We start from the raw sequence: 16,017 nt of genomic DNA, 5'->3' as shown, positions 1-16,017 counted from the left end.
GTGACAGGTCTGTGTGCGGACCGACAGGGGCTGAGGCAGAGTAGATAATTCCGTTGTAGTATTGGACTTGTTTGGATCAAAGCTTGCATGTTAAGCCTTTTGTTAGAGGCACAATTTAAACTGTTGGCCTGACCCGTTGGAGGGTGAAGCTTAAAGCCAGACCGTAAATAGCCCGTTGGAAGGGCGTTTTTCAACGAAAATGTGTCCAGCTTCAACCGAAGGCGTTTCAATCCCGCAGAGCAAATAAACGTAGAACAGACTTATGCAAACAGCGTCCCTAACATGGTTTGCTGGAAGCTCCTAGACGCCGTAAGAAAGATTAACTACTCTGACAGCCTTAATGTGCACATTTTCGTTAGTAGAACAAAAAAACCAAAAGCCTTGAAAATCATTCCAAAACCAAAGCAACGGCCGAAAAGTACAAATTAACATTTACTTTCGCCCATTCGACCTCGCCCCTCCGGTCCGGTGTAGTGTAGTTCGAGGTTGTAGCCGAGCCTGCAACCCATCTCACATCCAATCAAACAGCAACCAGAAGGATTATGTACCGCCTGCCACCAACTGCCCAACGGTAAAGCTTTTAGGGTGTCCGTTACCCTGCCCGCCTTACGGCTGGGTTCCGCCCCATTAGGCTATCTACCAGGAAGAAACCCGTGCTCCTCCCCATTACGGCGAGAACAAATAGTTTCTAATTAATTAAAACCGCTTACCAGCTGAACATTCTGGCCGCTGCTGGCCGTACGAAACAGAGCTGGGGGCCCATCAACATCAACCCTCACTTCATCAAATGGGTTCAAAATGGCCTCGGAAACCCTTAAACTGTGAATGGGAAGTTCTTTATTGAGGTGAGCCTGGGTGGAAGGGGTGTTAGGGCAAAGGGTGGGCAGGCATGTGATAAGGGATGATAATGATGGGTAGAGTGGTTAACGGGGAGCTAGAGAGAGAGAAAGAGAGCAAGTGTGTGCGAATGAGAGAGTATTGTTTTGTCTCGCGCATTGTTTTGTGTGCCTCCAGCGCCCCTGGAAGGAGCAGAGTGCGTAATAGTATACGGTTTTACGATCATGGGCAAATAAATCATTCACATTTTGGCCCACCTGCTTCACCGCTCGGTTCGACCCGTGCAGCATAATGCTCTGTCTTTCCGCGCCCCATAAAACAGCGTATAAATAATCACTCCTCGCACACGGCTCATGGCTTGTGGCAAAGTCAACAAGCGGTCCCGCCGCCAAACCCGGGGGGCAATTTGTTGCGTGTGATTTAATTCGTTCGATAGAGCGATGTTTCACATTTGTACCGCTGGCAGGCGACACTCGGTGCCGTTGCCGTTAAAGGGCAGCGGGCAGCAGTCGGATGTCGTCAGTATTGGCTTTGAATATTGTGCAAGCAAATTGGGCTGGTTTGGGTGTAGTTTGATTTTGCGGTTAATCCGATTTAATCCGGTTAAAGAGTTGAACGTGAGCGGTGGGGCGTGAAAATCGGGGTTTAGTTTTAGTTTGTTGTTGGGGTTTAGAGGAATAAGCAGAAACATTGTAATCAGTTTTGATCATATGCATATGTGGCGGGTGAAATCAACACGATTGAAACTCTTAAATAGAGCTGTTGGTCAAACGGGGATGTGCGGTGAATAGCGAATAGATAGTATGTACAAAATTGAACATTAAATGCAATACAGGATCCTACTTATTTTGAATGAACTGATCTTTTCATCATGATTTGTATGCTATACAACTGTTTTTTTTTTTCGTACAAAACTATACTCTTACCAACCGTTTTTAAAGTTTTTATGCATCATTATTTCATTTCAAAGTTGATGAATACATTCTTCCTCCGAGTTACGCGACAGTTGAGTTACGCGAATTTTTAGTTTTGACAATTCATACGTCAAATCGGTTCTATTTTCTCCAAGAATTGTTAAATGCAAAATAAATTGCAATTTTGCTAAAAGTTTGAAATCGTTTAATAAACAGAAATAACCGAAAGTTCTTCACGAATTGTATGAAATAAGTAAAAATATGCCTACAAGTACTTAATTTAATAATAAAAAATCTATTTATCCACCATATTTTGTCTGAAAAAAAGTGACTTTCGACTTACGTGAAAATCCGATTTATGGAAATGTTCCATTATATGTGCAAGTCTGTACTAAAAATACGACAGTTTTCAACGTCAAATTGTAAACATAAACAATCCACTTGGGGCATTCTTGCTTCCATTTGGAAATCGTAGAAAATAGAATTTCTGTATTTTAATTTCAATTAACACACTGATAAACCCCACAAGGTTTACTTCATGAAACGCTTTGTTCAAAATTATTTTTGTACGCTTTGTTACATCAATAATTTTCTCTCTCCGAAAGTTGATTGGTTCTCAGGTGACCAGTTGAAAGCATATGAATGGTTCTTTTCATTAGAACTGATCGATTCTATTGTAGGGATATTCTGTAACACGTGGCCATCTCAAGTTATACTTTGCCACCCTGCCTGCTGGTCATTTCCATCGCAGCCACGTTATGAAACCATTTTTGGTGCACTTGCACTTTATCAAAAAAAAAAAAAAATGCATTACACCGCATACCGCGGTTGGCACCGAATCCATTAAAACTGCAAACGATCGATTGGATGTGCAACGGGGCGTTGCGCTCTTTGAGGTGTATGGTGTTGGTTTATGATTGAACGTCAAACTCATCATGCCAAAATTGATAGTTCATCAAAAAAGGTTTGCATCAATGGCAACCCTCGCAGCTTCCAACAGACCAAGCCTGTACACAAGTTGCGCCTCGGTCCAGCCCCAACGTTCTGTCCCTCTCTGGAGGTCGATGGGAGGCGAGGCGAGCAAGTGTTCCCGGGTATTTGCCCACCAACGTGTCCGTGTCTTCTCCATTTTTACACTTCGCTTCCGTTTGCCTACCCCTTTTCGGGCCCACACAAGCACGTTGCTGCTAGATACGGAATAATCCCGGCGAAGAGAATCCCTTCGTTTCGATCAAATTGATGACCGTGATCGTTCTATCAGAAATTGATTCATGTGTGGAAATTGGATTTTCGCAGTAGATTGAACACATAACAACCATCACTCACACAAACACACACACACACATACAGATACAACAAAACACGGCACAGCACATCACTCGACCGATAAGCGCACATCAGCTCGCCACTTCGGGTGCGCTCCCTGGCCAAGCGTCCGGCGAAGCGAAACCAGCAAACGGCAAAATGTTAACAAGTCACCTTCCGACCGATTCCGCACACACCGCACGTCCCCAGCGTCGGGACTAGTGGGGCCGGGCTTCACATTTCCCCGGCAACGCTGGTCCATTCAGGCGGTTTACGATTTCCAGGTCATCCCTAGATTTATTGTGCAGATTTTTGGAATTAACGAACTTAGATTCGCAAAATCCAATATCTGTGCACCGCTCGTTAGTGCTGGCCGTTCGGTGCTGGCTGTGCGTGAATGGTTTTTCACAGTTCTTGTTCGCGTTGCTGGCTCACACACGAAAAATATGACGTATGCGATTGAGTGGTCGGTGGAGCAGTTTGAGTGGTTTCGGTTTGGTTTGGATTGGCGCTTGGTGGAATGGTTGGTGTTGCCTTCCCCGGTTGGGTTTGTTTTTGCCAGCGAGCGTTGCGCCTCTTTCTATGGATCGAGGCTGTTTTTCTTTTCTTCGTTTGCAATACTGCTGTGTATTGAACTAACGAATCATCCGAAAGATACTATCGAATTGCATATGCAACATTTTACCTGGATGTTATGCGTGCATGTTTATATGTTCATCCATATTCGATTACGGAATTTTCAACGAGTAAAGGCACTAAAGCGGGACACCAATGCAACTCGTGTATGGTTGTAATAGCATTCGAAATCAGTCAGAATGAAATTTGTCAAAAATATGATGGAGAGAAATCCAAAATGACATAAACAGTAGTATCGTTGTTGTGCGTAGATTTTATCGAGAAAAAGTATATTGCCTAGCCATTAATTATTCTCTGAAAGACATCAATCTCAGCAATTAAATGAATGGTATGGCTTCAATAAGAGCATACATTAATTTAAAAACGATTTTTTATCTTAGGCAGGAGGTTTGTTTTGACTTCTTCTATTCATTGACTTTTTATATGCATTAAATGTGAATTTGTAATAGAATCTTATCTTTAAAAAGAACAATAGACTTTATATTTTATTTTGTGTTTGTTTAATTGTGATAACAATTATTAATGATTGTAAAATTTATTTGAATAAAAAAGGGAACTTACAACAACTGTTTAGGCATAGTTGAGCTTGATAAGAATTACTTGTCAATATTATCAAAATTGTTATTGTTAGGCCGCAAATTTGAAATGCATCCAAAATTTATGAAAGCATGTTCCACTCAGCTCATCATTGTGGCACGATTCGACTCAAAGACGTTTTGACGTAGCTCCCGACACACGGTAAAGTTATTTATAAGATCATATGGAACAGATGAAATCGTTCAGCTGTGGCTCGTACCATCCAAAGTTAGAATTTTCATGACCTATTTCTGACACGTCGCATGCTTGCTAGTAATTACATCCAATGAAGTTCAATTAGCCAGTCACATCAGAATTCAATTTACGGCAATGAAGAGGAAAACAAGTAACAACTAGTCCGGCTTTGTTTTCCTTACTTTTATGCAAGTCGGTCAAGAATCGATCAATAGTTTACTCGCTCGATCCGTTTCACTTGCCGCCGATTGGAGGGAGAACTAAAAGCGAAGATAACCCCGCTATAAGTTTCTCAAGATTGCTGCCGCTAAATGAATCTAGGATAAAGGAACACAGATTCACATAATTTGCAATTTAAAGTGTAGAACAAAAAAAAACTTTACGTATCATTAGCTTCAGCGGTAGCGCCGAGCGAATGCGCTTTCCTTTGTTCAAAACTATCGATTTTTTCTGCTGTCCGTCTTTCACGGGCCTTGGGTGCGGGGTGCTGAAGTTGCCGAACGCACACGAAGAAACTGCTTCGCCCTTCGCACTAGCGGCGGCTAATTTCCGGACCATTTTTCTCGCTGTACCGCGTTGCGTGGCTCGTTCCACCGCCCGCCCGCCTGATTACTGGCAGGCCGTTCGGCCGCCGAGCGAAAGAAATACCCACAAGCAAACCACCCACCGTGTACACCGCGCACCGAGACCGTCCTTGTCGGAAGACGTGGCAGCCTTTCATCCTATTCATATTTATTTTCATTTTATTTAAATTTCCTTCCTTGCGGGTGGGCGTATCCTTTCGACCAACTCTCCTCCTTTCCCCGCACCCATCCCTCCCTCGCTACGGTTGCGTGGATCGGACCGATGTGTGTGTGTGTGGCTCGTTTCTTTGAACGGGTGTCTTTTTGCGTTCTGCCCTCCCCTGGTTGCTGTGCTGCTTTACTAGCTTTGTATAAATCTTTGCCACCCTCTATGCACGGCGATGGTGGTCGGGTCCTTGGAAGTGAATGAAAAGAAGAAAAAAAAAACAAGCGACACAGAAAAAAGAAACCGCAGCAAACGCCCCACATGGTGCGGTGGCTGCTAGGACACACGTTTATTGTACTTTACAAGCCCAAAACCACCACCGGTGGCATCATTTTTCCAACGGCCAACATGCTCCTATTACGGGAAAATTTTCTACTTTCAACCCTTTTCTACACGGGCCCCAAGCACTGCGCGATGCTTTTCGAGTCCTTGAACAGACGTTTACAGAATAGAAAAGGTTTGCATAGGAAGGGTCGTGTGGTATGGTGTCGCTCGCAACAGGGAAACAAGCTAAGTTGGTCTATCTACCTGCACCCTGTCCGCCGTGGAAAAGCTTTTCTTTTAATGAGCTAAACAGGGAGGATGGGGCGCCCGAATGGGAGAAAGGAACAAAATAGACATGGCAACGGTTTGGCAGGTAAGTGGCCCTTAACATATTTCTTCATTCCAAGCTCATCTATTAGCGCGTTTCTATACGCTGGCGCTGCGGATGTGGTACACCAGAGCACGCGAATATCGCATTGCGGTTGAAGTCGAAAATGTGTGAAAAGGGGTTTTAAATTCTTTTTCGAACATGTTTAGTATGAATTGCGTTGATAGGAAAGGATGTTTGCGATGTTTTGTTATGCGTAGCCCTAAAATTAAATAAATAAATAAATAAAAGTACTTTGGACTGATTGACAGCATGATCGTCTTGTTGAGCTTTTGTAAATCGGAGCATACGCTAAACCAATCATGAATTTGTACATTAGACAGAGATAATCAAGAGTTAACATCTACACTGTTTGAGGTTGATGTATTAAGTAAACGTTCAACTGTCTGCAATGAAAGCCAATGTATTGCAAGTAGAAAATGTGTTGCATTTTAAGCGTTTCATGCCCCAACCATAGTCTAACTATGAATGAACGGATAACACATTCTTCACTAGGGAACAACAAACATTGTTTTAATAGATACTTTTTGGTGAATTCATTCTGATTTATTTACTTTATGCTTACTGAAACATTCTCAAACCCTGCTGCAATGTTTCTTGCAAGTAATTTGTTGCACAAAAAAAAACTCTAACTCATCTATTCAATCAGCTGCTAAGTTCATGCAAACGAGCAAAACTCTTGTCCCTTCTTTCGACAAAGAGAACCGACCACCCAGCAGGAGATCATTAATTATCATAGTCTAAGGCGGCGAAATTAGTGTCCTCCTACGAAAATCGTGCATTGCTGATGTCGCTCTCAGATGGCAATAGCATCGTAGCAGCGATATAAAAAGTACCAACGGCATACTGGCAGGGGAAGCAGCATTGCTATCTCCATTGAGTTTCATTGAAAAGAAATGGGCAGATTCGTTCATTCATCACTGTGTTTTGTTTTTATCTTTTTCGCCAGTATTATTTCCTCCAGGTTTGGTTGTTTGGTGGGAAATGTTTTTTTTTGCTATTTGCTTTGTTGTTTTTATTTCAATTTCACCGTGGCATAATTACTCCGTATCCATCTGTATGCGGAATGACCTGCATGGGGAGGTTTGGGGAGTACGAAACCACAAATATAGACCCATGCAAGTATTTTCGTCCCATTTCGATACCTTTTACTATTGGCTTTTTTCTCCCCATTTCCCGCCTCGCTGTTTGAATTTCAATTGTGGATTCCGGAGGTGTTTAGGACAGAGAAGAAAATGGTTCCATCTTGCTCTTGGAACGGTTCAGTCACGGTTGGTTTCGGGCTGGAGTTGCTGGGCAGCTTCAACCTGCGGGCGCATCTTTGTACCGGTAGACCCCTAACCGACCGAGCACACGGGGGAATAGTAGTACGAATTGGATGAAAATGCTTTCCAATTTAGTTCACTTCACAACCGGCGATTGTGCCTGCGGATTGTGCCTTGCTGGACAGTGTCGCTGCGGCACAAAACAGCGGTACCGCAAACGTTCGGCAGACGGCTAAAAGGAAGAACCACCGATGGATGCACCGATCGAAACCGTGCGCGAACATACGCTGGCAGGGTTGGGGTAGTGGGTGTTTGAATTGGATTAGGGCGGAGGCTGTTTGCGCTATTTGCAGTTCAGTCTTCTTGCTTAATCAACAAACAAGTCGGTCGGTCGTGATCAGCTTTTTTGCTGTGTATGTGTGTGTGTGTGCTACCGTGTCGTTCATTCGCCCGGCAATATCGGTCTCGTTTGGCTTTATGGATTATTTTTATTCGTCTTATTATGATCAACAAAATTTTTATTACCGTCATGTGGTTCACTCCCTCCGTGCGGACAGGGCAGTGGATGGAAGAAAAAAATAAATAAAAAATAAGTATTTGTTAAAGTGCGGTGGCGCGTATTTTCGTAGCGCCACCGCATACCTTTAAGTCGTTCGTGCACATCCGCCCGCGGGAGAGACCGAGCGTTGCCGACTTTCGGCCAAACGTAACCGACCGACCGGGGATGGGATTGTCAAGCTTTGTTTTCATCTCTGTACATGCCGACACACGCCCTAGCACAGCCGCACGTGAGCTGCAAAAGAGGCGTAAGTGCTGTCTCTGGGGCTGTTTGTCATGCGGCTTCTTGATTTCGGTCCGCTGCTCGCCTCGCTGTCGACCGGTGACAATGATTAATATTCAGCGTGCGTCCGAGAATGCCCACGCCATGCGGAAAGCGTCACCGGACGGACCGGAGGTCACACATCCATGGTTCGGGGCTTTTTGGCCCGGCCAACCGAAAACACTCCCGTCCACATATTAGGTGAATTGGTCGGATTGGATTTGATGGGCACCATGGTTTTAATGGGTACGCGTGTAAAACAGTAATATCTCAATCTCGCACCGGAACTGCACGAAGTGCTTGCACCACGGGACGGTGAGGTGCGGCCGGAACAAAATGGACATCATGTAACGATGAGGAAAAAGAAGAAGAAGAAGAAAAAACAAGACGCCGAGAAGAAACGGAACCGCCAGCCAACCAACATTGACAGTGATCAATGTAGCTGCCTTTGCTTTGCCCGGCCAACTCATCATTCGCTCCAAAGACGCTCAATCACTTTGGTAAATATTTGTACGGCGAAACTTTCGCATTTAGGCACGGCTCGGAATACCTCATCCCGCTTTCTTCGTGACTCGTACCGATTGCTGGCTGAGTGTGTGGGATGTGGTGGCTTCAGCAGCTCTAGATCATCGTTTGAATAATTGGTGTAATTGAATAAGTTTTTAAATAAATAAACAATTTCTTCCGAGCGTTGCTCGAATCGCTCGACGTAACGCTGCGTCGGTTCGGTTGGCTCGGGTGGCATAATGTAAGTCGAAACTCTACTTAGCGAAAGCTTTCTTTTTACACTTACCCTTAGCATGTACCCACGCGCGGATGGCTGCCGAACTTCGGCATAACTTTCGTTAGAAATAATATTATTTAATTTAATTAAGTTTACAATAATTGTGTGCGCTTCATTCGCAGACCCGCTGTCTCTCTCTCTCTCTCACACACACAGAGGCGCACATCACATGCACAGCTCAACTCCCTAGCCGAAAGGGACACGCGCACGCTAACCACAACGGCGCATGCGGTGATGAAGCTGATGGTGCACTCGAAATGCTACACTCCACTCCAACACACCATTAGTAGAGGCATGGCGGCACTTTTGGAGACGTGGCACGTGTTGGCGAAAGCAATTTGCAGCGACGCGAACCCCGCGCACTTGTCGGTGAAGGTTTAGAAACGGGTGCTTGGGGTGAAGGTACGAATGACAGCTGGAAACGGTGGTTCCCGGTCTGTTTTTTTCTTCTCCTTTTGGTTGCACACCGTACTTGATGCTACATTGAAACGAACGAGCTCACGATGAAAATTCTTGAATGTTCCAGCAGAGTGCTGGGTGGAGAAGTTTGTGAGAGAGTTGAGGAAAGGGAAAAGATAACAACATTTTGACGGTATCGTCAGTAAAAAGATGTGGTTTCTTGGTGCGCGAACGAGTGAGTGCGCAATGGTGCGCTGGATCCAAGATGGTACACATTCAATCGAAAGGTGCGAAAGTTTAATGTTATTCCAGCGCTGCCAGCTAGGTTGGAAGCTTCCCGGAGACGGGCTTCCTCGGTGAGATGGTAGGAGTATGTTGTTAAAACATAGGTGAGAATTTATTTAAACTTTCTCATCATTAAAAAGTCATTTTTATCTGAAGCGTTCTAATATAATTATCCGGCACGGGAAGTTTTGTCTTGCGTCGGTGTGTGAAAAGCGAACGAAGTGGAACGTTTCTGGTTGAGTCGACCGGTAATGAGCGTTGGGGTACGTTAAGATCGATTGTCACTTGGGTCGTTTGTGCGGTAGAGAGCGTAAAAACTAACTGCAAATCGAAGAAGTCTTGATTGGTAGCGAACCTATGTGAAAATTCAAGCATCTTAAATCGATATTGGATAATGAAGAACAATGTTTTGTCCAGCTGTTGTTAGACATGTATTTAAACAGTGCGCTTTCTATGACATTTAGTTATATATGAAATGAATGTTATGCTATAATGGACACATTTGGTATCCTTGTGATTTATGAATCTGGCATTAAGCACAATCCGTTTTAAATTAATTCTATATTTTGCTAATCAGAACCAAAATAATTACTATCAAGACAAAGACCTTTTACTTTTGTGAGGTTTAAAAAACTTGAAAATCTGTATAATTGTACTTCTTTACGCTAATAAATTAATTCCAATGAACAGTTTTTCAAGCTATTGTTGCGCTGTAGTTAAGCTTAATTTTCTTCCTCTTCTTCTTTGACACAACAACTGTTGCCGGGGTCAAGGCCTGCCTATACCCGCTAGTGAGAAGTGGGCTTGAGGCTACGTATGGTCTATTCGGGGCTTGAACCCATAACGGGCATGTTGTTAAAGTCAACCGTGTTGACGACTGCACTACCAGACCGGCCTTTATTAATGAAATAATTGATTAATAAGCTTTAGTTTACTGCTACATTAATTTTAAATTGTTAATCGTAGGTCGCATAAGTTTCATATCATTTCAAAAATGTAAGAGAGTGCTGTGTTAATATTGCTGAACAGATTAATTATTGTAGTTCCAAAAACATTAATTGAATACGAATCGCTCGCAAAACATCTCGCAGTAAAAGAGTGTGCAAGCTGTGATTGTTGATCTAGCGCCAGTTCGGACGAACAACACCTTCAATGTTGTACCCCAGCCGTACACTTACACAACTGCCGCGAAACGGCACGGCGCAGATGGCGTGCGCCTGTCAACACGACCATCCACCGAACGTTGTGCTAACTGTTTGCGCTGCCAAACACATTTCCGGTTTTGACGTGTCTGCTAAATTTTACATTCCCACTAACAATCTATTAACCTGACCTGACGCCGACGACAGGTCCCCGCACACCGATTTTGAAGTTGGTAAAACGTCAGGCCAAAGCGAGGACTCCGCCAATCGTCAGTTAACATGCAACATTCAAATCCACAGACGGTTGCCCTCCACCGAAGTGGCTCAAAATTCGATCGACACCACTGATGCGTGGCGCAAAAGTGGCCTGGTGAGGAGGAGGAGGAGTAGCCAGAGAGTGGGGAGCGGGGGGAACTAAGTTTTGTGGGAGGATTTGGAAGTATCGCACGAAACAAAAGTAAGCGGTAGAGGAAGCAATACTCCGCACACCGGAAGCGCTCTCGAAAAAATGAAACGAAGAGTATCCTTCCTTCCGTCGAGCGTTGGAAAATTCATCGCAATTGGCTTCGATGCCGTGTGTTTGTGTGTTGTGCGGTGCAGCTCGCTGTTTGCAGTGCTGGCTGGCTGGCACTCGTAAATTCCGGCCCGGCTCACCGCTGGAAAATCAACCCTCCCATTCCCTTCGCATCCCGTCCCCGGGCTGACCGTTGACGAAGCTGACGGCACTGTGATCGGGTTGTGTCGAAAATGGCATTGCCGTCAGGAAGCTTTGTTTATTTGTTGTCGGATTTCGAGCGAGCGTCAATATTTACCATCCGGAAGCTAACCGGTTTGCCGGCTGCGAGTTGCGATTCGATGCGGCCAACACACACACACACACATACACACGTCGGTTCGTGTTCGTTCGTTCGTTTCGTATGTTGCATACGCTGGCACAGTGGTTGGTGGAGTGGTGTATCGATGGAGTGTATCGATTTATTAAAATTTCCCTACCACCTCTACCTCTGCCCGGTCGGATGGTGTGAATGTTGGTTGAGCCGCCGTGCGTGCCAGTAGTTACCTTTCTGGGGCGTCTTTTGACTGCGCTGGGAACACATCGGCACCGTGGTAACACCTTCTTTTTTGTCTATAGCTCCACAACCCGCCCCATCCCCCCGTTGTTCCCTGGTGTCCGGATTATGGCTCGGAAAAATTGATTCCAAATCCTGGGGGAAAATTTGTCCTGCTGGGCGTTACCGAAGCGACTGGGAGTGGGCAGGGCAGGGCGCAAATCCTTCGACGTTGCGCCGGGTGCGTGGAAATCCGGCTGCCATAAAGTATTAATGAGCGAGTAGAAGTCTCACGATAAATTCCATGATAAATGACACCATTTACCATAAATTATGAGCCTTTCATACTGTTCATAATTCTCGCCACCCAAAGTGCGGGACGGGTGCTGCCGCTTTACTGTGTGTGTGCGCCCGGGAGCCCCCCCCATTTGGGGCGCGTTGGGGAATGGGCCGGCGAAGGTCCCATTTGCTCGATATTGCCCCAGCAGTGGGCTGGTTGTTTTCTTTACTTTGTTTTCTTTGCGTAATGGTTTCCATCCGGGAAGATTCTCTGCGGAGGTTGAACGGAGAGGGTAGGGAAATATGCACACAGGCTGGTTGAACTGAACGAAGGAGTTGTGCCCATAACTCCCCGTCCCCCATGCGTAATGTGTTCTGAACCCGTTAATATGGAAAATACTAACGAGCCGGTGTGACGGTGATGGCGAAACGGGTGGATGCAGCACGTGGGGAAGAAAGTGATGGAAATATGTGCTTAAGAAGTAGTTTAAATGTATTTTTTAAATTCTTCGGAACGTATTTTCCTGAACATATTTATGGAAGGGTTTTCGGAGCGATTCGGGAGGACAATTTTATTGCGTTATTGTTAAACTCTGAGAGAAGAACGTATTTCACATGAGTTCTATATGAGGTGAGTAATGCAGCGAGACCAAGCTTGTTATTACAACCGTTTGTAGCAAGCAAGGCACGTATTTACAGGATATAACATAGTTCTAATGGATTTTGAATACACAAAAAATCAATATTCACTTGAAACAGGAAGCATCATTATAAAAAAAAGTTCGATTACTCTTCAAATCTCTTCAAGCCTGAATTGTTTTTACAAATTATTGGACATAATTATCTGTAAGTGTCAAGTGATTTTGTAAAAGCTTTTGCTGTGCAGCTAATGAGTTAGATTGATTTAAGTATTCAATTTATATTCCCTGAGCAGTTCATAATTATTTACGAATAAATAAATGTATTGATAAAAAAATATTAAAACTTCTGTTCAATGTTCAAGGTTTGGCGATGTTTTGAGCAATACGGCAAATATTATAGCGATACAAATTGTAAAGCATAAATTATACCTCATGATAGCTGATTGGGTTTGTTCTCCACCCCACTGTAGTGCAGTGTCATGTACACTGTAGCGGAACGAGTTCCAAAAGAGTTTATGAAAACGACCACCAGCAGAGAAGGAACATTGCTCTGCCAAATGAAGCACGTTTTGCATCCCAGATTTGTTCGCGGCAAAGATCATCAAGGTAGGCAGTGAATTGAGTTTTTTGTTTGTTACCCTGTCCGCTCCTTCCCAAGGCCAACGTGGATGGATGTCCAGAGGGTGAAATACAAAACAATTCACCCGGTAGAACGGCAAGCAACAAAACGTCGAAACAACCTTTGCCAACCCATCACGGCATCGGGATTTCGGGCCGTGGTCAGGCTCCCACTAATAACAGTTATTTTTCTTTGCCACCATTGAGGTTGTGCTCTTTGGTTTGCCACCACCACGATTGCTCCTGTACGATGTATAGGCGTCGCCACCCGCGCCAAGTGTTCAACAAGAGCAGGGCGCCGAATGCTCCAAACGCTACTCAACCAAATGCGAAATGATTTTTTGTTGCTGTTGTTTTAGTTTCGCACTGCTGTTTTGGGTGGAGAAAATGATACAATGAATACATGACGGTTGACCTACGTCTAATGTGCTTCGCTTCGCATGCCTCAACACACACACACACATACACACAGACACATACAGCCATGGAATATCCTCACGCCGAGCGCTTTGGTTGGCTTTGAAGGATTTAGGTTTATTGAATTTTATCACGAAGCCTCGTTTAACGAAAACACGTTTTCAAAGCTTCATTTCGATGTAGCGTGGTATGTGTATGTGTGAGTGTTTTTTTGTTCTTGTGTGCTGTTTGCTTGGGTTTGCTTTAAGTCCCGCCATTGCCTCCCAGCTCTGGCGCACGGTTTGGTGAGAACGCCACAGAGCAAGGCCTCTTGAAAACTATTCGATGCCATCGCCCCGACCCAGCGGGACAGCGAGTATTTTGACAGCATTCGAGCGAACGGGATTCGACCAACCTGCCGGTTGGGTTGTGTCTGCAGGCCGATGCTTTAAATATCGTGTGAAAAATAAATCGACAAACCGACAAGGCCCTCCGCCCGCCTGCGGTTGGGTCCGTTCCGCGCCGGGCTGAGCAGTGGAAAACTGGAGCATGTTTCCATATCTTTTCCACTTTACCGTACCCGCTACGCAAGGGAATGTTTTGCCGGGATTACATTCCCGTGGTGCGGTTGAATGCCCGAAAAGTTTTCGACTGTGTTTCCCACCTCCCGAAGGTATGGAATATTGATTGCTCACATGATATTGGGCGATAACCATAATTTAGTTGGTTGGTGGTAGACCTTCGTTGTTGGGGTACGACGCTCATGCCTCTCCCCAGAGAACCGGTTGCTTGTGCACGCATCGGTAACGAATTGATCGGCAGTAAGTGCGCATCAATTAATGTTTTTGCTGCGGTGCTGCTGCTGCTCGCCATTTGTTTTGCAGCAAGGTGTATTATATTGCTGTAGGTTCGTTTCAGTACGACGAAGATGGAAGACGTTTGCATGGATTTAAACGAGATTGGGTAAACAGGGCAAAAGGATTATTTAAGGATTCGAAAGAAGATTACTCTAAAAAAAGGAGTAGAAAATAAACATTGTGTATTAAAGTTTGACAGCTAACAATGGCAAATCCAACAAACCTTTTTAATTTGCTACACAATTCATAGTATTTAAAAAAACAAATATACCATAAGCGGCAACAATCCTTCTACCAGAAACAGAGAGAAGCTGCCACGATTGCTGGGCACTTAAGAAACTAATCAATTGTGTCAAAGCGAATCGAAATCGGTAAATTGTTGAAATACCCGCTTAGCGTACTAGCACGTTGAGTTAATTGTTCTTCCCTTCGGTCTTTTTTTTTTCTCTCGAAACGTCTCGATCGATAATGCTACAAGCGTTGCCTGTTTAGTCTCCAGCAGGAAGATGTCCGCGGTCCACAGCAACGGACGCAGCACAAAGGCGGCACTTACGCTGATGAAGGTGCCCGTTACCGAGGGCGACGGTAGAGCCACCGTTGCTTCGACCCGCCTTCAATTAGTGTAAACGTCGCTGTCGTCGTTTGTTGGCGAATGTTGAAACGCTTGGCTGCGTAGCAGTCCAAAGACGGCGGCTACCTGATTAAAGTTTAATGCAATAATTAAGTTCCATCAACTCCAGCTCATTGCCACCCGCCCTGCTCCACCTTCGCGCAACGGTTGAACCGTGGGACGAGCGGCAGTGGCAAACTTAAAGCTCCGTACCATGTGCCTCGATTCGGTCAGAATGTGTATTAACTTTTCAATATCGCTCTAAATCCGGCACCTTCACAGCGCTCTGTCGCTTCTGTGCTATACGTTCCATCAGCTTCGGATGGCGTTGGCAGTATGACAACGGATTCGCCCTTGTCAAGACGCTGTAGTGTCTTTTCTCGGAACGCCCCAGCCAACAGAACCCTAGTCAATCGACGCCGGTGCAGACCGAGCTGCGTCCCAGTTCGTGGAAAATACTGGTCAGCTTCGGTGAATTATCTTCAACGAAAGCTTACTCTTTTTCTATGGTAAAGCACCGACGTTTAGTGGTGTATTTTTTTTACATACAATACAAGGTTTGTTATTTGCACATCCTACCGGAGAACTGGTTCCGATCCATTGGAGAAAGCTTTTAGGTTCTGTTTCGTAGGTAAAAAGTATTACCGTCGCTCTGTGCTGCTTATTACGGAGCATTAGTGAAGAGTAGGGCAGGGCCGTACTGAGTAAGTCATCTTTATCTGGAACACAGCAAGGCTGCTGTCGCGCAGAGAGCTTCCAACGAAGCTGTGTCATTTTTTCCCAGAGACAATTTAATATTGCACCTGTGCCACCCTGTGCCCGGTGAGTGGCGTTGCGTAGGCAGGCGAATTTTGTGAGATAATGCGCGTAGGTGCGTTCGGTGGCGTTGGTAGGCAGGCGGCACACACACACGAGTGAATGCGTCGGAAAAGCCCTGCGCTCTTACGCACGGCACGGCTACAGCACGG

This window comes from Anopheles merus, unplaced genomic scaffold, assembly GCF_017562075.2.
Source record: "Anopheles merus strain MAF unplaced genomic scaffold, AmerM5.1 LNR4000275, whole genome shotgun sequence".
NCBI lineage: Eukaryota > Metazoa > Arthropoda > Insecta > Diptera > Culicidae > Anopheles > Anopheles merus.
This window is presented reverse-complemented; position numbering follows the sequence as displayed.